The 20,171-nt window shown below is 41.5% G+C and overlaps 1 long non-coding RNA gene across 1 annotated transcript in view; it reads right to left on the bottom strand.

Annotated features, from left to right (window-relative positions):
- LOC125911814 (uncharacterized) overlaps window positions 1–19,633 on the bottom strand; it is a 38,650-nt gene extending 19,017 nt beyond the window's left edge. Inside the window, exons 1-4 of the long non-coding RNA XR_007454467.1 lie at window positions 18,816–19,633; window positions 15,712–15,802; window positions 14,964–15,042; window positions 13,529–13,662 (exon numbers count right to left, since the gene is read on the bottom strand). This is a non-coding gene — a long non-coding RNA (uncharacterized LOC125911814). The remainder of the gene's footprint in view (window positions 1–13,528; window positions 13,663–14,963; window positions 15,043–15,711; window positions 15,803–18,815) is intronic.
- Between the last annotated feature and the right edge of the window lie 538 nt (window positions 19,634–20,171).

Raw genomic sequence — 20,171 nt, 5'->3', positions numbered from 1 at the left:
ATGTAACGGTTCCACTGGCACTATTACTACCAAGCAAGGGAAAGTGCCTGGGAGCCCTCAATGAGTGTTCAGTCCACAGCTCATTGCCACTGAAGTCAGGCCATGGTCTGCTGTGTAAACGTGCACTGAGGGGCTCCTTAATGCACAGATTATGGGTACAATAGGCCATTGTTGCTCTTCTCTGCATATACACATTCTTGGGGGAATTTAAATATGTATACTATTGCTCAAACTCAGTATAATTTCTGAAATTGTTCTTATCAGCTAAGTCACATAGCTTTAATGAGGACTTTCTCAATTTGCAGATGAGGGATTTCTCCACTAAACTATTGATATTCCAGTCCACTGAGACTGTCTAAACCCATTTCACAGTTTGTCCTTAATGTGGATTAAGACACTTAGTATCCTGAGAAATTTAACAGAAGTCCATGGGGGAGGGGAAGAAAAAAAAAAAAAGGAAGTTAGAGAGGGAGAGAGCCAAAGCATAAGAGACTCTTAAAAACTGAGAACAAACTGAGAGTTGATGGGGGGTGGGAGGGAGAGGAGGGTGGGTGATGGGTATTGAGGAGGGCACCTTTTGGGATGAGCACTGGGTGTTGTATGGAAACCAATTTGACAATAAATTGCATATTAAAAAAAAAAGACACTTAGTATCCCCTCATAATGTGGATTCTTGACAATTCCTGCAACAGTGTCTTGGTTTTTTGTTTTGTTTTGTCCTGTTTTTTGAGAGAGAGAAAGGGCACCAGTATGCAAGGGGCAGAAAGAGAGAGAAGTGGGGCTCACTCGAAACAGGGTTCGTGTTTTATCTGATGTGGGGTTCATGCTTACCTGAAGCGGGGCTCATGCCCACCTGAAGCGAGGCTCCAGGTCACCCAATGTGGGACTCGAACTCATGAACTGTGAGGTCATGACCTGAGCCGAAGTCAGATGCTTAATGACTGAGCCACCCAGGTGCGCTGCAACAGTGTCTTTGAATTCAATTTAATCTGAGATCATAGATGGAAAGATGAATGGGAGGGTAATAGAGAGAGAGAGAGAGAGAGAGAGAGATAGACAGATAGATACATACATACATACATGCATACATACATACATAATTCATATGATGGATGGATGCATAAATAGTTAATAGATGGGTAGATAAATGTGATAGATAATAGATAATTGATTGATATATATGGATAGACAGATAACAGATGATTGATGGTTGGATAGATAGATAGATAGATAGATAGATAATGGATAGACAGAAATAGATGAGACAGAAATAGACAGATTGGGGTAGAGGCGGCAGTGGATATCAACCACTATCTGGTGGTCTCAGAGTCCTCTTCTCTCTGTAGAACCATTCGTTATTTATAGATAGCTAGCAGTGTCCTGCAGAGTCCCCCGCCAAGGAGCCAGCTGTGTAAATCAGACAGAAGCACATGAGGAACTTAAAGGAAATCTACTCAAATGCCTCCTAGTCACCACCCAGTCGCCTCAATAACACATAACCCACATCCTTACCATTGTCCGTCTTTACAACACCCACTCTTCAGATTAGTATCCTAATAGTCTATGTGCAGAATATTTGTCCCAGACAATAGATCATTCACAGTGGAACACATTTTTAATCTATTTACCTAATAAGCCTGTGTCATTTCAAACTTACAAATACATGGGAGAGAAACATTTGATAAAGGCCTCCCCCACCCAGTCTCAACAATTTTACTGGACTGCAGGGATGCCTTACAACCTGAATTGTGCTCTGCCTCCTACAACTCACTGAACAAACTTGCAGGCTTTCATCAGCCACACCAAAGAACAAAGCCGAGCTGAGTTTGTTTTTGCTGCTTGCAGATTTGACTACATATTATTTTTATTGTTAGCATTATTATATTGCAGTTTTATAGCCTCTTTTTTCTGAGGAGTAGAAAGAATTTCATCTTCTCCCTTCAAGATCACTTTTCATTTCCCAGAGTATGGAAGAGAAATTGAAGATAAGGAGAAGAAAAATCAGCCACAATAAAAAGAAGCAAAAAGGAAAATGGAGAGAATGTAATATTTGGAACAAGTCCTTTCTACCAAGTATTGATGGATTCCCACACTCTGAGAAATGCATTTAAAGCCAACTCTTATTTGGGCACTAATAAATAATTATTCACGTTAATTTAGTTCTTTTATTCAAAGCAGTTTTATATTATAACTGTAATTGGAATAGCTAACATATATTGATGCTTGCTATGTGCTAGGCATTGCTCTAAGTGTTTCACATGTAGTGACTCAATCTTCACAACAACCCTATGAGGTAGATACTATGTAATTATCCTCATTTTATAGATGAGAAAACCAAGGCACTGAGAGGTTGAGTAACTTTCCCTCCATCACTTGCCACTAAGAAATGGTGGAGCTGGGATTTCTCTTTCTCGTTACCACTATACCTTAAGGTAGATAGCGGTATCCCCTCCTTACAGGCGAGGCTCAGAGGCCAGGCCATGAGCCCAAGGCTGCAAATAATAGAAGATCTGGGGTAGAAGAACCACAATTGGGACCGGGTCTCTTCACCCAAAATCTGGTGATTTTACTCCAAGAAAGTGCATTATCTTAGAGAACAACATACGTTGCTGTGCTCTTGTCTAAGCCTTTAAAAAATGTGCAGGGCATGTGTAATTGGTGAGAACCGAGAGCAGTAGCACAGTGCCAGACACAAGGAAGAAACAGAACCGTCAGTTTCCCAGAACATCCTATTTACCGTCATCTTGTTTTACAGAACAGAAGCCAGAAACGGCTTCTGTTTCTCTGAGATGGACTCCAAGGCACCAGCCTCACATGAACAGCTATGACAGAACCTCCCCGCTGTCTCTCTAGCTCTGCCAGAGAAGACTGAATTCAGGGAGAACTGTAGGGATGGTGGAGCCAGAGGGAAGCCGGATGAGACTATTGAGTAAATGATCTCACCATCCCAGCCTGGACCACCTGCTTTCACCAAGAAATCCCCATTCTTGTCAAAGTCAGGCCACACTGGCATAGAAAAGCACCCCCAGCACCCCTAAAGCTCCGGTGAGCTATGAGACCATAAACAAATCATTTCATCTGAGTTTCAGGAACATTATTAGTAAAAATAACACAAAATAAAAATAAAAGCTTATTGTCAGATAAATTCACCTAATTTCTCATTATCTTACATTTGTGATTCTAAAAAATGACACCCTGCATTATAAGTGGAAAATCTGAGGTAAAGGCTAAAATATTTACTTAGGGCCACACAAATCCCAGGACCAAGTTTGCTAAATTTCCAGATATTTTCTAGATACAACCATGCAAGTTTGTATTAATTATCTTCTTGCTACTTATCAGATATTTTTTAAAAAGGAATTTGCATAATGATATTTATTCCAAGTTAGCTATAAATTGTTTTTCTAACAAATGTTGTGCACTGAAATATTATACTTTCCTGGATTTTTTTTGACCATGTTAATGGTTCTACAGGTAAGGTTAATGAGATAATTAGTATTATATCGTAAATCCACCCTGCATAAAGATTGCTTCCTTTTACTGTTCTAATTCCAAAACAATTAATGTCCTAATCTTCTTATAAAGTAGTTCAAATTTGAAATGATTTGAACTAATGCAATTATTGTAATCAATATAAGTATTGAGATGCCATAATAATAAAATATTTTAAAAGTGCCAGTAATTATACAAAATTCTGTGTGTGTGTGTGTGTGTGTGTGTGTGTGTGTGTGTGTGTGAAAAGACAGACAGAGATAGAGACAGAGAGAGGACGAGAATAAATATGTCAGGGTTTCCATAAAGAGAGTCACTTTGTAGTACATGAGACATTTACAAAATTCATGCCGATTTATGAGTCAGCCATTTTTGTTTCTGCTGTGTTCAACATCTTGCATTTGGTCATGTTGGATTGCCTACCATTAATACACTGACTTTATCTGGTTCCATTACTACTGGGTCCTTCCTAAAGAAAGGTTTTATCAGTGTTAAGGAAAGGGAATTAGGGGTGCCTGGGTGGCTCAGTCAGTTAACCATCTGGTTCTTGGTTTTCACTCAGGTCATGATCTCACAGTTCATGAGTTCAAGCCCAGTGTCAGGCTCTGCACTGATGGTGCAAGGCCTGCTTGGGATTCTCTCTTCCTCTCTCTGTGCCCCACCCCACTTGTGCTCTCTCTTTCAAAATAAATAAGCTTAAAAAATTTTGTTTAAAGAAAGAAAAGGAATCAATTTCATAGGTTAAAAATTCTGCATCTATGGCACACAAAGCTTTTCATAAATAAGACTTTTTATTCTGTTAAATACATATTTTTTCTAATATTCTATTATTAGAGGCACCTTACAGGAGCTTAAATAGGAGAAAGAAATAGTTTGCTGAATGATAGCAAAATGAAATGAACATTTGTCCACATATACATGCAGTTACTTTCTATTCAGCTATCCTGAAATAGAAATTTACACAAAATGTTGATTCAAACAATAAGCCACTATTATTGATGATACTCACACCTAATATTCTTTTTTTAAGTTTATTTACTTATTTTGAAAGAGAGAGAGAGCCAGTGCATGTGTGCGTGCACACACACAAACACACACAAACACACACACACACACACACACACACACACACACACACACACAATCAGGGAGAGGCAGAGAAAGTAAGAGAGAGAATCTCAAGCAGGCTCCATGCTATCAGCACAGAGTCCAACTCAGGGCTCTGTCTAACTGTGAGATCATGACCTGAGCCAAAATCAAGAGTTGGACGCTTAACTGACTGAACCAATGAGGCACCCCTAACACCTAATATTTTTATTCATTACCCACAAAATACCTTGAAGCTGAGAGGTTTGATCATATCTGTGCTCCACACTAGTGATCACCGAACTACGGCCCCCACCAAATCTGACATGATGCTCATTTTTCCAAATAATGTTTTATTGGAACACGGTCATGTCCATTCAGTTACATATTACCTGTAGCTGTAGCTGTTTTCATGCTACAGTGGCAGAAATGAGTAGTTGTAACATTGATAAAGTGACCCACAAAACTGAATACTTACAGAACAAAAGATATGTTGACCCCTTTTCTACACAACAAATATGTTCAATGTTTCTTCTACCAATAATATTCAAGTAATAAATAAGCTAAATGTGTTTTGCCAAACTTGCTTTCCTCTGCACCCATTCATTCAACATTTATTTAGTTCCTACTATAAGCCACACACAGTGACCTCTTTGTATGAGATCTCTAATGTACATACACTAAAACTCGGTGAGAGTTCTCCTAGCCACAATATTTAAAGAAGAAATGCTCTCATTCCAAAGTGAATTTTCAATGCTTTGTAGCCATTAATATTTGCTTCCTGATCATCCCTTGCTTGACTTTAAAGTTTGGAACTAAATAACTAGATGAAGATTGTATCTCTTCTGGGTTTAGTAGCACATGCCTCACAGAAGAGGCATGTGCCTGTGTCTGACCAGCTCATCCCAGCCTCCACTTGACCTTCTCCCACCCAACCCTGAGAAACCTTTCACTGAGCACAAGTTGAAAAGTACTGCTCTAGGGGCACCTGGGTGGCTCAGCTGGTTAAGCATCTGACTCTTGATTCTGGCTCAGGTCATGATCTTGTGGGTTGTCGGATGGAGCTCCGTGTCGCTCTGCGCTGACAGTGTGGAGCCTTCTTGGGATTCTCTCTTTCCGTCTCTCTCTCTGCCCCTGCCCTGCTCACACTCTCTCTCTAAAAATAAACAAACAAACTTTAAAAAAAAGCACTGCTCTAGTCCATTCCTTTATGTCTATAAATCAAATAAACTACAGACCAATAGGGATCTATGCCTAATTTTAAAGGTCTTTAAACCAAAAAAATTCCATAGTCTTCTAAAAGTAGCTCATTTCAACGTCCACCAATTTCTCCAATGAGAAAGCCCTTTCCCTTGTCTTGTTCTGTTTAAATTCACTCACTTCTACCTATCTTCAGGGAGCTGACAAGTACTTTGTAGTATTCTCAACTCTGAATAACATGCTTCTGTGATTAGCAAGTGTAGGGAGGTCAAATCTTTTGGTTTCTTTGAGCTAATAAAAGAAACACTTCCGTAATGAACAAATGTGCTATGAGAATTCTTCTCATACTGGGGAATTCTGCTCATTCTCACAAATTAATTCCCACATTAAAGTTCCTCAGAAAAGTCCTTTGAATGTCCTTTTAAAGATACTGAAGGTGTAGTGGTCTAATGAGAAGCTGTTCCATACAGATGACCATACAGGTGACAGTTGGTTTCTTGTTGCCCACTTGTTGTTCACTACTCAGTTTGCCGGTCCCTTGGAAATACAAACACTCCTAGAGACCCAAGAAATCAAGGGAACAGAGCCTGGCTCTTTGAAGCTGCTAGACTTAGTTGAGCCACTGTGTCCCAGATGAATTCACAAACCCCAGCCACTTACTACACAGCATGAAGACAGGTGAAAGAAAATAAGTACATCAATGTAAACTCATCATTGTTTCCGGGAAAGAAACACAACTTACGCTTTGCTTGTCTTTATACATAAAACAGGGCCTTCCATTTAAATTTCAGCAATAGGGGCACCTGGGTAGCTCAGTCAGTTAATCGTCTGACCTCGGCTCAGGTCATGGTCTCACGGTTCGTGAGTTTGAGCCCCGCGTTGGGCTCTGTGCTGGAAGCTCAGAGCCTGAAGCCTGCTTTGGATTCTGTGTCTCCTTCTCTCTCTGCCTTTCTCTCTCTCTCTCTCTCTCAAAAATAAATAAACACTAAAATTTTTTTTTAATTTCACCAATAATTACAATGAGAGACTCCACTGTGTCACCATGTTTACAGAGTCAAATTGCTAATTAGAGAAACAGTAAAATAATTTATGATACAATTAGACCCAGATACTATTCCTTCTGCTATAGTCACCAAAAAACTAACCTGGGGTAAGCACTGGCCTAGACATGAAATGATTTTGAGTGAATGACCGTGGCTATTTACAATGCACCGGAATTACGGAAATGTTCTGAATTTGATCTGAAGTCCTTGGAAAATAGAATACTCTTAAAATAGCACAATTCAGAAAAGTAAGCCCAGGAGCAACAGAATTGGAACCTACTCAGTAAATACTGTTGGGCTCTGAGGGAGTGGCACCAAGCCACTGGGCCTCACAGCAAGTTTCCTACTCCAAATGGCAAGCCCTTTTAAAGCTATACATCTACTTCAATCCATTCATCCATCAGCAATAAAACTGTTTTGATGGGATTGATTTAATACTTGAGAGAGTCCTGAATTTGATAAATGCATGACAGCTGCTTATTTTGGCCTCTTTTGCAAAGCTGTAGCTAGCATTGTTTGGCCTCTTTTGCATAGCTGTAGCTAGCTCTAGATAGAAAGTCCATTTCTTCCCTTTGTTTCATTTACCAGAATATATTCAGGGTAACTGTTACAAAGAGCAGAAAAGAAATGGTTCCTAGAGTCTTTTTAGCACAGAGGTTGGGTACCATGCTGGAAACAGGCAGAGTCGCTGGACCTGGTGCTTAGAGCATAGTCTCTTTATAGAATAAGGAATAACATACCAATGTCACCATCCACAGACAGACCCTCCCTTCATTCTCTTCAACCCCCTTCAAGTCATGAGAAGTCTCTTACCTTGTTTCTTCCAGCTACCATGGCTATCATTTTTGGATGACCCTCCCAGGCTACAGGAATGTTTTTGAGTTTCCTCAAGATGGCAAAGGCCTCTCACCCATCCCTAACTGACTGTTCATTCCCAACCACTTACTTGACATTTCCTCCAATCACAAACACCCAGGATGTTGTGTTTCTTTGCAGCAAGTCCAGAACTATCCCTTGGTGGCTTTATATCATCAATTAGAGATTAAACATATTCTTTAGATTAAGTGGCACAAAGTAAACACAGGCATTGCTGAATACCCTCCACTCAAGTTAGGGAGGTGGAGGGTTCCTTGCTGACCACAGATGCAGTGTGGTGAGCTAATGCTCCTTAGCTGAGAAGGTACAGTATAGTTTGCCCTGATAGCTTTCATTGACTAAAAGCACATAATCATACAATCATACTTGGATAAGGAGAAAATATACATTAACAGTATACTCTAAAAGACTACTATATGTACACATTTATACTTTTATATTCATTATACATTTTTATTTCATTCTATAAACTTCAGGAAAATATTTTCAGAAACACATACTATTATACCAAATCAAGGTGATGTAAAATATGATATGCGTATTCTCCCTGGAAAATGCTTCAGATTTTTGAGAAAGACAGTTTAACTCTTCAACTCTGCCTCTTAAATCTTCATTCCAAATTCAAGGGCAGTTTCAGAGGTCACTTTTTGCAGCAGCAAAGCTCTTACTCTGCCTGTGTTATTTCAGTGGGAAGCCTCTGGAAGACAGCTCTCCTTCACAGCTCAGGGGAGAAGGGTTCATGCCATTGGTGACACAGGTTCACTAAGACAAGGGAGGGCAGGGGGCAGGAGAAATAGTTGGATGGAAGAAGACAGACTGGGGGCTAGACTAGGCTGGGGGAGGGGGGGGGAGGCATGCAACGGAGGAGCGGGTGCAGTGGTCTCAGCCCTTATGATGAGGGCACTGAGATGGGTGTGAGGCTGTCTGATCTGATCTGCAGGGCAGGGAACCTCTAGAGAAGCAGATGGCAATAGAGTGTTAGGGGTCTGAGGGCTTCAGCGGCAGCTGTAGGAGATCTGTCTGTACAGTTCTGCACAAGCAGCCAACACCCTGGGGGAGGGACTGCACACAGGTCAGGCAAGCAGTCTTTGGTTTACAGAAGAGCAACTAGGTAGCTAGCCCCTGGACTGACAGAGGCAGATAACCCTGTGGCTAGGGAACCACACCTAGGGCTCCCAGGGCTCAGGTGATGGATAGTCGTGGTCCTGGAAGAAAAGAGATGCACGCAAGAAAGGGAAATGGAGAGTTTCATGAAGAGACTATTTTCAACGGAGGGGACGGGGTTAAAGAAACCTGACCGGGGACCCACTGTGCTGCCAAGTGAGGCTGAGGGAGGAGTTAACACTGGGCCTGCTGGGTCAAGGGCAAGGAGCCTGTGGGAATTGTCTCTCAGGGGGTTTTGACATAGAGAGCTGTCGGGGTGGCTATAAGAGAGGGCCACCAAACAGAAGGTGCGCCCCCTGAAGGAGGAGCAGAGCCACTGCCAACGCAGGCCGGGCAGGGAGTGAGCCCAGGCGCACACAGACACATCCTTGTCTTCTGTTCCGTGGCCAGATGCAGCAGAGGGGATGGGAGGGGATACACTAGACAGCCCTCAGAGCACAGCTCAGGATGCACACGCGTGGCGAATGAATTTGCTGGGACAAACTGAGAACATACAAGCACACCCTGGGAGAGAAGGACACAGAAGCCCAGAAGTCACACTTTGCACCCCTCAATGTGAGTCCGTGGAGATACACCTGCTTCCGGTGGGAGGGAGTTTCTTAATAATCTAGATTATATTCTTTCCCCTCCCCCACCCTCCAGTTGGACCAGGTACTGGAGCTGGTCTGAACTCACAAGTGGGAATCATCACCGCATTTATAGTGAAGCAGAGGAGACGGAGGCAGGGAAAGTAGGAGAGGGGTGACCAGCCAATACAGCTCTCAGTACCCGACAAATCTCAAAAGTATGTCCATTCTAATACTTGTACTTGATTCTTTTAGCGGGTCAGGTCAGCATTTTCACGTTTTAAGCACCATTCAGAAAGCTGAGGAAATTTAGACTGCCCAATAAGCTGCACCAACTCCCCCACTTGCAGCATATTGGCCACATGAATCACAAAGAAATTTGGTTAGAAGAAAATCTACTACCATTAGAAGAAATTTCTGTTCAAAGGAGCCTGGGGAAGTCTCCTTCACCAGCACAGAGCACACCTCGGCACCTCCCTCCCCCTGGGCTGGAGCCGTTCTCACTGGGGGGGGGTCAGGTGCCACTGACTCCAGCAGGTGTCATTACTCTAGACTGTTTCCTCCTGCTGCCCTTCCCTAGTCACCACTGACGCTGGAGAAGAGAACATGTAAACAGCTAGTGCTGGCCACGGCCAAGGCTACTGCCACTTCCCTGGTCTCTTTCTTTTAAAGCTCCCCCAGCCAATGGGTTCCCTTCCAGCTCCCCCAGTTGCAAAAGTTGCTTGCCTGCTTGCTTAATTAGGCTTATTTAGCTTCTAGGCTGTAGAAGTTCAGACCACAGTAAGGGATTCAAGGCTGCCACTCCCCCAGCACAATCAGCAGGGTCCCACCATGGAGCCCCCAGCACCTCAGCTCTCTCCTGCCTTCCTTCTCTACCAGGTACACCTAGAGAGCTGCAAAGGGCCTCTGTCTTCTCTCTTGTTTGATATCACAGTCCTGGTGCTAAATATCCATCTCTGCTTTTCCCTTCACTACCTTTACCCACTAGGGTTCTTCAGTAAACATAAGTGTCATGAATGCTTTGCAAAGGTGACATGATGTCAAAAGATATTAAATTGGTGGCAACAATCACATCTGTGCTCATAGTCTCACTTCGTCTCATGCTACACAGCTTGATAGGCTCATAAGAGAATCTGGGACCCTCCAAAAGCAGTTTCTGGAATAGCAACACAAATTGTTACCATTATAATAAAAAGTCAGTATTTATTGAGACTAACTAGGTCCCATACATTAAACTGTGTGGTTTATACATTTATCTTTAACCTCCACAGCAGCCCAAAGTACTATGTATTGTTATCTTCATTTGAGAAATTAGGTTAGAGTGTTTAGATAAATATCCCCCAAGATTAACAGCTAGTAAATTGTAAAGACAGGATTTGAATTCGAGTGTCCTGGACAGGGTAATCTTAGTTCCTGAAATGCCTCCTGACCCATTATGAGCCTCTGCTGTAAGGGAGGACCAATGCGTCTTACTATGCAGAGGAACAGGAATATATTCATTTAAAACAATAATAATGTCCTGAAACTAATGTAACATTTGTGTCAACTCTACCTCAGTAAACAGATAAAGAACAATTCCAAATAACGGAATTCATAGCATCATGAATGTGAAAATAAAATGTCTCAGTAAACAAGGCATGTGGGTCTGATTTTTCACCTCATTCATATCTGTGTATTCTCAGACGCATTTCTCAGATGCATTATTCTCTTGGAATACTACATAATTTACATATTTGCCTTTCACAGCACTTCTGGAACTATTTAAAGTTCAGAAAAATTATTCATCTCACAGCCTCATTGGTACATTAATTATTATAAAAATTATTAATTTAGTATTTGTATTTAAGTTGGAAAAGTCCTTTCCCTAAAGCGCCATTTCCAGTTTCTGATCTTTTTTTAAAAGTTTATTTATTTATTTTGAGGTGGGGGAAGGGGCAGAGAGACAAGGAGAGAAAGAATCTCAAGCAGGCTCAGCACTGTCAGTGTAGAGCCCAACATGGGGCTCGAATTCATGAACCTGGACCATGAGATCATGATCTGAGCAGAAATCAAGAGTTGGATGCTTAACTAACTGAGCCACCCAGATGCCCCTCCAGTTTCTGAACTTAAGCGTGTCCAACAGAGCTCATGGCTGCTGTCCACATGGGCCCTCCAAGATGTCATGACACGTCTTCCTAGCTTTCTAACACCCCACTGTGATGCACACTCTTTGCCTTCTCAGATCCATAGACATCAGCAGCAGCCCTTGACCAACTCAACTGTACTATGACCTCTTTTTTGAAGACGTTTTTCTAAATGACTACAACTCCATCCTTTAATGCTCAACAGAACATCTTTCCTGCCTTTCCTCTCCAGTCAATGCAGAGAGTACCCCTGACATTATACTCTATTACTATTCACTGCTTACTCTGATGTTACGTACCATTTGCTTATTTTTCTGTACCCATTAGCATTTTATTAGTTTGTCCCTAATTATGATAATTTAATGGACTAAACATGGAAAGAAAAGCAACACCACAGGAGTATAGAAGATGTAAAGAAGGTGGCGAGGGGTGTCGAGCAGAGGGAGGTACTTGGGGAGTTATAATAACAGCTGTTGACTCAGGCCACCCAGTGCCCTAGAGGCTGACTCCAAAATTGGTTTACATACTGTATAGCAACACAGCCCATGCCCACACCCTCCCTCATTTAAAGGCTCAGCCTTCCAGAGACTCCAGCCCAAGGTTCTGTATTACAGAGCTATGCTTGAAAAAGGTAGCCTGGCCTGGCAGGTCGTGATGAAAGCAAGGCAGAGCAGCCAGTGTCGATGTCCTTTACATTGATGACTTTGACCAGAGGAGTCAACAGGAACATCAGCAGAGACCAGCAATTCCCTCAGGAAGCCAGGCAATGCCCAGTCTCTCTTCCCCCAGCCAAGACAGTCTGAGTCCAGAGCTTACAAACTAAGTGCCACACAGGCAGAGCAGGTGATGTAAATGAGTGAGGTGATCTGGAGTGTGACAATCAGGAGTACACCTGCAAACTGTAGCGTTCCTTCCCAGCAGAAAGAGCCAGCCACTTCTCAGTTTACCCCACTTATTACCACATAGGATTGTGGTCTGTGTTGCCAGCTCCTCTGATTTTCCCAGAGAACTCAGAAACCCAGATTTTCATGTGAAGTCTGCCAGTTTTGAAATGTTATTGGCAATCTTTACCTATTTTTAAACTACATGTGCCCTTGACACGCAGGTGTGACCTAAAGACTGACAGTTTGCAACCCCTGCGTGGTGCCCAAAAATCAAGGTCAGCTTCTTCTTTCTTTACATGCTCTTACTGCTTTTTCTCTGCCTTCTCCTCCTCTGTGCTGGCTCACATCATCCTAATCCTTCCATCCAAACCCTTGCTCCCTTCGCTAATGCTGTCCTTTTAGCAAAATTCCACTTCATGATTATATAAAAAGACCCAACCCCCCGGATCAAACACAGCAATTTATGGAAAATCAAAATGAGTAAAAATTTTTAAACCTGGCATTAAAAACCACCTAGTAGACTCCTCTGTCTCCTGAAGCCACTTTAGATGTATTAATATTTCAAAGGTTCATACTTGAATTTATTTTTTATTCCTATTTGATATTGCCTCATACATATGTGGTCTTTTTCTCTTTAAATTCTTGAGGTGAAAGGGTCGCTTCAGCTTCTCCTGTTCAACCACTTCCCAGAGGCCCCCTAGTTCCTCTCCACAAACGTAAACATGCTAACATTCCAGTCCTCTCTCTTTGGAGTCAGCTGACAGCGGTTCCAGAAGGCCCTTTGGACTTTCTGGGGGTTCTAACCTGTCTGAGGAACCATGACTGTGACTGGAAGCTCTCTGAGGGAATTCTGCAGATATTTACCTAGCACCTCAGCAATGCAACTCTATGCCAACACTGAGAGGTGTTTTCATCCCACATTTCCTGGATTCGTCCTGAGTTCTGGCCATTTCACAGAAAGAAGATGTCAAAAACAGGGCCAATCTTGCATCAAGAGAGAGTAGGTGATCACCTATATGCTGAAGATTTAGTAAAAAAAAAAAAAAAAAAAAAAAAAAAAAAAAAAATACAATTAAAATGAAAAACTTCCCTACCTGTTCACGATGGCTAAAACCTCAGGCCAAGTTTTTCATTCCACCATGGAAGTGCGGGAGACTGTTCCCCAGGGAAAAGCATCAGCAAACATCAGTCCATCCTGAGGGGTAGATACCAGGTGTCAGGAATTTTCCTGAAAAAGCAAGAGGCAAGTGAGGAAAGATAGGGGCCATGAAGTCAGTGGGAGTCCCCACAAGGAAGGGACGAGGAACCTGAGAAGAGAGACTGGGCGGCCACTGCACAATTTTGCCTGGATTTCTTTCCTACTGTCCTCCCACTTCACTCCTCCAGCAACTCTGGAGCATATTCTGGACCTTTGCCTGCCCGTTGGGGACAATTTGGGGAAATACTTTAATACTTCCTCCAGTCCCTAAGGCAAGATCAAAACCCTAACCCACCTTTCAGCCGCACGACCCCCACACCACCCCAGCATTCAGGCCGCGGACACAGACAACGCAGTAGACAGATGAAATCTGCTGGAGTGTTCTGCTGCTAATTCCTGAGGCAAGCCCTTTCTTGTGGAGGAATTTCACTTTCCTGGTCCAACAGAGATACAACCCAGAGGGCAAACTCCCATGGTGGGTATAATTCTTTGGGTGAAATGTTTAGAAGAGTCCTGCCAACACAAAGCAGCAATTTCCATGCAAATTCATGCCTATGGGGGAAAATGCAATTGGCCCAACAACCACACTGATGGGACCTCCCCTTCCCACTCCAGTGGGGTGTAGAGGCACGGCTTGAAGGAAGAGATCTATCTGTTCAGCTTTTCTCCCTCTGAGCGTGCCAAACATAAACAACTCCTGTGTTTCGAAGGGGTGTTACTCCCCACTGCTGCTCAATGACAAGGACTGCGTGGAAATGGGAAGTCAAGTTCCCCCTCCTTCTCAGCGGGATCACAAGAACAAAGGCAGTGTTTTGTTGTTTTTTTTAAGAAAGAAAGAAAGAGTCAGGGCATTCATGTTTTGTGAAACCAAAAAGGCTGGTTTACCATGTGGAGTTTACAGAGAAAAATCATCACCATCAACATCATCATCATCATCATCATCATCATTCACTAACTTTGGTTAATTGGAGGGGACGACAGTGCTTGAACCCACCCATATCGATTCTGATAGGCACGCTGGGGCAGTGGCAGATGTAGTGGTGGAAAGAGTTCAGGATCAGTAGATTGTTCTGGTCTCCACCATTAATATCAAGACGAACTGGGGGCAAATTGCAATAAGTGTGATGGAGCTGAACTAGTTCAGGGGTGTTTAAGTTGAGGTACAGGTACACTTGCCCTGGTGCATGAAGACTTTCCAAGGGAAGCGATAACTTTGGGGAATCAACTGCTAAATCTTCAGTCCTCTTTTCTGAAATTAATTTGTCTAAGATCATGCCACAAGGACTTTTTTCCTCCAGTAGTTCTCTTTCTACTTTGCAAGGAAAGCATACCCTTCGCCCACCACGGTCCTACTCAGGTGCGTTGTCCTGGGGTGTCAGAACATCCATGGCTTCCTTCTGAGGGAGAGTCCTTTGAGAGAAAGGCAAGAAAGATTCAGAAACATATTGAAAGCAGGAGAAAAACTCATTGTGAGCCTCTTTTGTTCCTTCTTCCTTCCCCTCACTTCCTTCTTTTCTTCCTCCACTCTTTTTTTTTTTTTTAACTTTATATGTTCTATAGTTTATTTGGCATGTAATGAGTGTGAGATGCTCTTCCTTCACTTCTTAAGAGTCAGAATTCAGGAGCAAGATTTCAAAGGGTTGCATGCTAACACCCTTCTCTGAATTAAAAAATGAAGTGAGATTTTTTTTCTGACATAAAGCAAGTCCAATTTGGCAGAACAGTTTGACAATAAGGACTAGCTTTGCCAATTAATTTATGTGATGGACACTCTCCATAAAGTTAATGAGCTAAATCTGCAGCTCCAAAGTTTTGATGAAAATATATTTTAATCACAGATATGATATTCAGGACATTATCTAATATGTACTTTCCAACTACTTAAATTTATGATAAAAAATTTTAGATGTCAACTCAAAAAGAACCTTGCAGAATTCTTTCATGGAATATATGAGCAAAAAACAAGACTGATGCCACTAGTCAAGCTGGTTCTTTCCAGGTCAGAGTGCTCGTGAATTTTCTTGGTATCTTCTCTTTCCCCCTCTCTCTGCACCCAGTTCCATACCTCACTCTCCCTACCTTACTTTACTGCCTTCTCAGTCATAGCATTTGAGAGTCCTTGGTCACTAGTGTTCAGTATCCTTTTCAGCCCCCACAAATTAAAACACACCTGAAAAAAACAGAAAAGAAGAGGGAGAAACTGTGGGAGCCGGGCATAAAGTCCCCAAAATATTTCCTAAATAATTCGACCATCTTACAGATGAGGGGACCAGGAAGAACAGACTGGATATCTCAACTGTTTCATAAAAATATAATGAACTCATTCTGTTCCCCATCTCCCCGTTGGACTAATTTAATATTTCCTTCCCACTCAAAAGAGATAGATATGATATTCAAGGCCAAACAAAGTAGCAACTTTTCTTTTTAGTCTCTTTTTTTTTAATTTTATTACAGTTGACATTTAATATTAGTTTTAGGCATACAACATAGTGGTTCAACATTTACAGACATTACAAAATGATAGCCATAGTCTAGTCACCATTTGTGGCCATACAAAATTCTTACAATATCATTCACTATATTTCTTATGTTGTACTTGTCATCCCCATGACTTATTTATTTTATAACTGGAAGTTTGTACCTCTTAATCCCCTTCACCTATTTTCCCATTCCCTCATCCCCTCCCCCTCTGGAAACCACCCATTTATTCTCTGTATTTATGAGTCTGTTTCTGGTTTTTGTTATTTGTTTGTTTGCTTTGTTTTTTAGATTCCACATATAAGTGAAATCATGCAGTATTTGTCTTCATCTGACTTATTTCACTTAACATAGCACCCTCTAGGTCCGTTCACGTTATCCTAAATTGCAAGATTTTCTTATTTTTAATGGCTATGTAATATTCCATCATGTAAATACACCACATCTTTATCCAGTCATTCATCAATGGACATCTAGGTTGCTTTCATATCTTGACTATCATGAATAATGCTGCAATGAACACAGGGGTGCATATGTCTTTTCAAATAGTGCTTTCAGTTTCTTCGAGGAAACCCCCAGAAGTGGAATTACTGGATCACATGGTACTACTATTTTTAGGTTTTTGAGGAAGTTCCTCACTGTTTTCCAGAATGCAACCTTTCTTTTTAACTTTGTTTCTAATGCATTCCAGTGACACATTTCTCTTTTTTTTTTTTTTTTTTTGTCCACAGTGACCACTGTTGGATGTAAAGATAAGAAAAAAGTACTTAGATGTATAGATAAAGATAGATACATGTAGAAGCAGAGGTAGAGATATCTCCAATTCCCTTTGCTTTGTTTATGGAAGGCTGGAATGATGAGAATGTCTATTGTTATCAACAAACCTCAGAAAAGGAGATAAACTCCTGATGGCTCTGATTAGCTACACTAGCCAGTTGGCTTTTGCTCTAGACAAAATTTAAAAAATTTTCATCCCATGCCCCTTTGGTCATCTGGTGAATCCTTCTTTCCCCCCCCCCCCCCCCCCAGTGTGGCTGTATACTTTTTTGTTCATTGTGGTAACACTTAACATAAGATGTACCTTTTAACAAAATTGTTTACATGTACAATACACTTAAAAAGAACATTTGTATTGCATTATACACTTAAAAAGAACATGTAACATAAGGTCTACCCTCTTAGTGAATTTTGATGTATGATGTATGTACAGGACTGTTAGCTATAGGCATTATGCTGTGCAGTAGATCTCAAGGACTTCTTCATCTTGCATAACCAAAACTTTGTGCCTTTTGACCACCATCTCCCATTTCCGTCTCCTCCACTGCCAGCCTCTGTTACCCAGCATTCTACCCTCTGCTTCTGTAACCCTATTTCATATTCCTCATGTGAGATCATATAGTATTTGTCTTTCTGTTTCTGGCTTATTTCACTTAGCATAATGCCCTCCCAATCCACCCATCCATTCAATTCAAATGGCAGGATTTTCTTCTTTTTTAAGGCTGAATAATATTCTGTTGCATAAATATACCACATTTTCTTTATCCATTCATCCACCAATAGACATTTTGGTTATTTCCATATCTTGGCTATTGTGTATAGTACTGCAATTAACATGGGAGTGCAAATATCTCTTTAGGATCCCCATTTCAATTCTTTGGGAGGTGATTACATAGACCTCTTCTCAGAATACATAAAACAAATGAGTAACATTGCAAAAGCAGATAAATATCTTAAAAGACTGTTATCAAAATATTTTTAAAGGCAATTTTGTGACATAGTAATATATGTGCTTTTTAATTAATGTATTAAATAGCAGGATCAGCATATTATCCTGGAATAATATCTATCATAATTTTAAAGTAGTCATGGGGTGCATGGATGGATCAGTCAGCCAAGCATCAGGCTCTTGATTTCGGCTCAGGTCATGATCTTGCAGTTCATGGGATTGAGCCCTGTGTCGAGCTCTGCACTGATAGAGTGGAGCCTGCTTGGGATTCTTTCTCCCCCTCTCTCTCTGCCCCTCCCCTGCTCACTCTCTCTCTCTCTCTTTCTAAAAATAAATAAATAAACACTTAAAAATATATAAAGTAGTAATTAGTGTAAATGATATTTTGAAATACCTGCAACAACTGTAATATGTTATAAAATATATATATAATTTGGTGATGATTCACAGATACTGCCAATATTGCTGGCGTTTGTTGGCTATATATATAATAAAAGAAAATGTTACATTTCAATTAGAGCTTAGTGTAAATAAAGACTTCTGGTTTTTTTTTCCCCATCTAAATTCATGGATACCCTGCTCTAAATAAACTGTGATTCAGGAAATATTTTGAAGGCCTTCCTACCTTCCTTTTTCTCCCTCTTTACTATTCTGGTTGACTCTTCCCTCCCAGAGCACCTACCCTAGGGTAGTTTCGATTAGCTGATGTAATGGCTCATGAACAACCACCATTCATTGACTGGCTACCATTTTGCATACATTACTTGTATGCCTTATAACAACCGTCCAAGATATTTTATGAATGAAACAACTGAAGCTCAGAGAGGTTAAATAACTTTCCCAAGGCAGCAAAGCAGAAGATTTGGTATTTAAACTCAGGTCTATATGGCTTAAAGCTTCTTCTCATTTCCACTACTTACACTGCCTCCTTTGGACTTAGAAATTTTGCATCTTAATAGGGAGTATAAAAACCAAATACCTTCAAGAAATAGATTTGTAATGGAATTTCAGGCATGATCAGAGGTAGAGCTATTCAGAAATGAGAAGTCTTTAGATACTCTCTACATCTTGCAATACCAGTGACTCTTCTCACTCACGGCCCCATTTCTGCAGAGAGGTAAGGAACAGGGTCAAACCATAGAAATCTATCCCTAATCCCTGTAAGGGCTGCACAAGTTACAGAATGTGTGGGCAGACAGAATGCTTTAATACCTTTGAAAGAAAAAGAGAGATTATGAAAAAGATATTTTTAACCTGGCTGACATTGTCAGCAGAGTTCTAGATGCATTCTGGGTGTTTTGTTTTAATTACTCCAGACATAGTTAAGAAACTATGATCTCTACCTTATAAAGGAAGAACTGCGTGCCAAAAATGATTAAGAAAATGACATGGGGGGCACCTGGGTGGCTCAGTCAGTTAAGTGCCGGACTTCGGCTCAGGTCATGATCTCACAGTTTGTGGGTTCAAGCCCCACATTGGGCTCTGTGCTGAAAACTCAGAGCCTGGAGCCTGCTTTGGTTTCTGTGTCTCCCTCTCTCTCTGCCCCTCTCCCACTTTCTCTCTCTCTCTCTCTCAAAAATAAATAGACATTGGGGCGCCTGGGTGGCTCAGTCGGTTGAGCGTCCGACTTCAGCTCAGGTCACGATCTCACGGTTCGTGGGTTCGAGCCCCGCGTCGGGCTCTGGGCTGATGGCTCAGAGCCTGGAGCCTGCTTCCGATTCTGTGTCTCCCTCTCTCTCTGCCCCTCCCCCGTTCATGCTCTGTCTCTCTCTGTCTCAAAAATAAATAAACATTAAAAAAAATATGTTTAAAATAAAAAAAATAAAAATAATAAAAATAATTAGACATTAAAAAATTAAAAAAAAAAAGAAATAAAATGACATGGAGGGCTTTCCACATCTGTGCAACTTCACCATGGCTTTCTGTTGTTACAAGTAGATTTCCCAAATCCTAAAAGGAAGAAAGTGTTGGGCAGAGGAAGGAGGGCGTCTGAAACACTTTCACAGACTAAGTTCGCAAACAACTTGAAGGCAGCGTCCTCGCATCAGACTATAAGCCTCCCACGGGAAGGGATCGCATCTTTGGCATGTCTATACTCCTGAGCAGCCAGAGCAGGGTCTGGAACAGAAGAGGCTCACAGTGATTGTTTAACTGAACTAGGGCAGTACCAGCCTGGGAACTTCCTGTGTAACCCTTCAGGGCATGCAGGCATTTCCCTGTCAGTAAAGGACACTCAGTGCGTCTAGCAGGTTGGTTTCCAGGCCATAAACATCTGGACAATGCTGTCTTATTAACCATTGAGATGATGCACCTCTTTATGTCTTCCTTTTATCCT

This window comes from Panthera uncia, assembly GCF_023721935.1.
Source record: "Panthera uncia isolate 11264 chromosome C1 unlocalized genomic scaffold, Puncia_PCG_1.0 HiC_scaffold_3, whole genome shotgun sequence".
NCBI lineage: Eukaryota > Metazoa > Chordata > Mammalia > Carnivora > Felidae > Panthera > Panthera uncia.
Note: the sequence above shows the minus strand (reverse complement) of the source record. Positions and strands in the feature narration are given on the sequence as shown.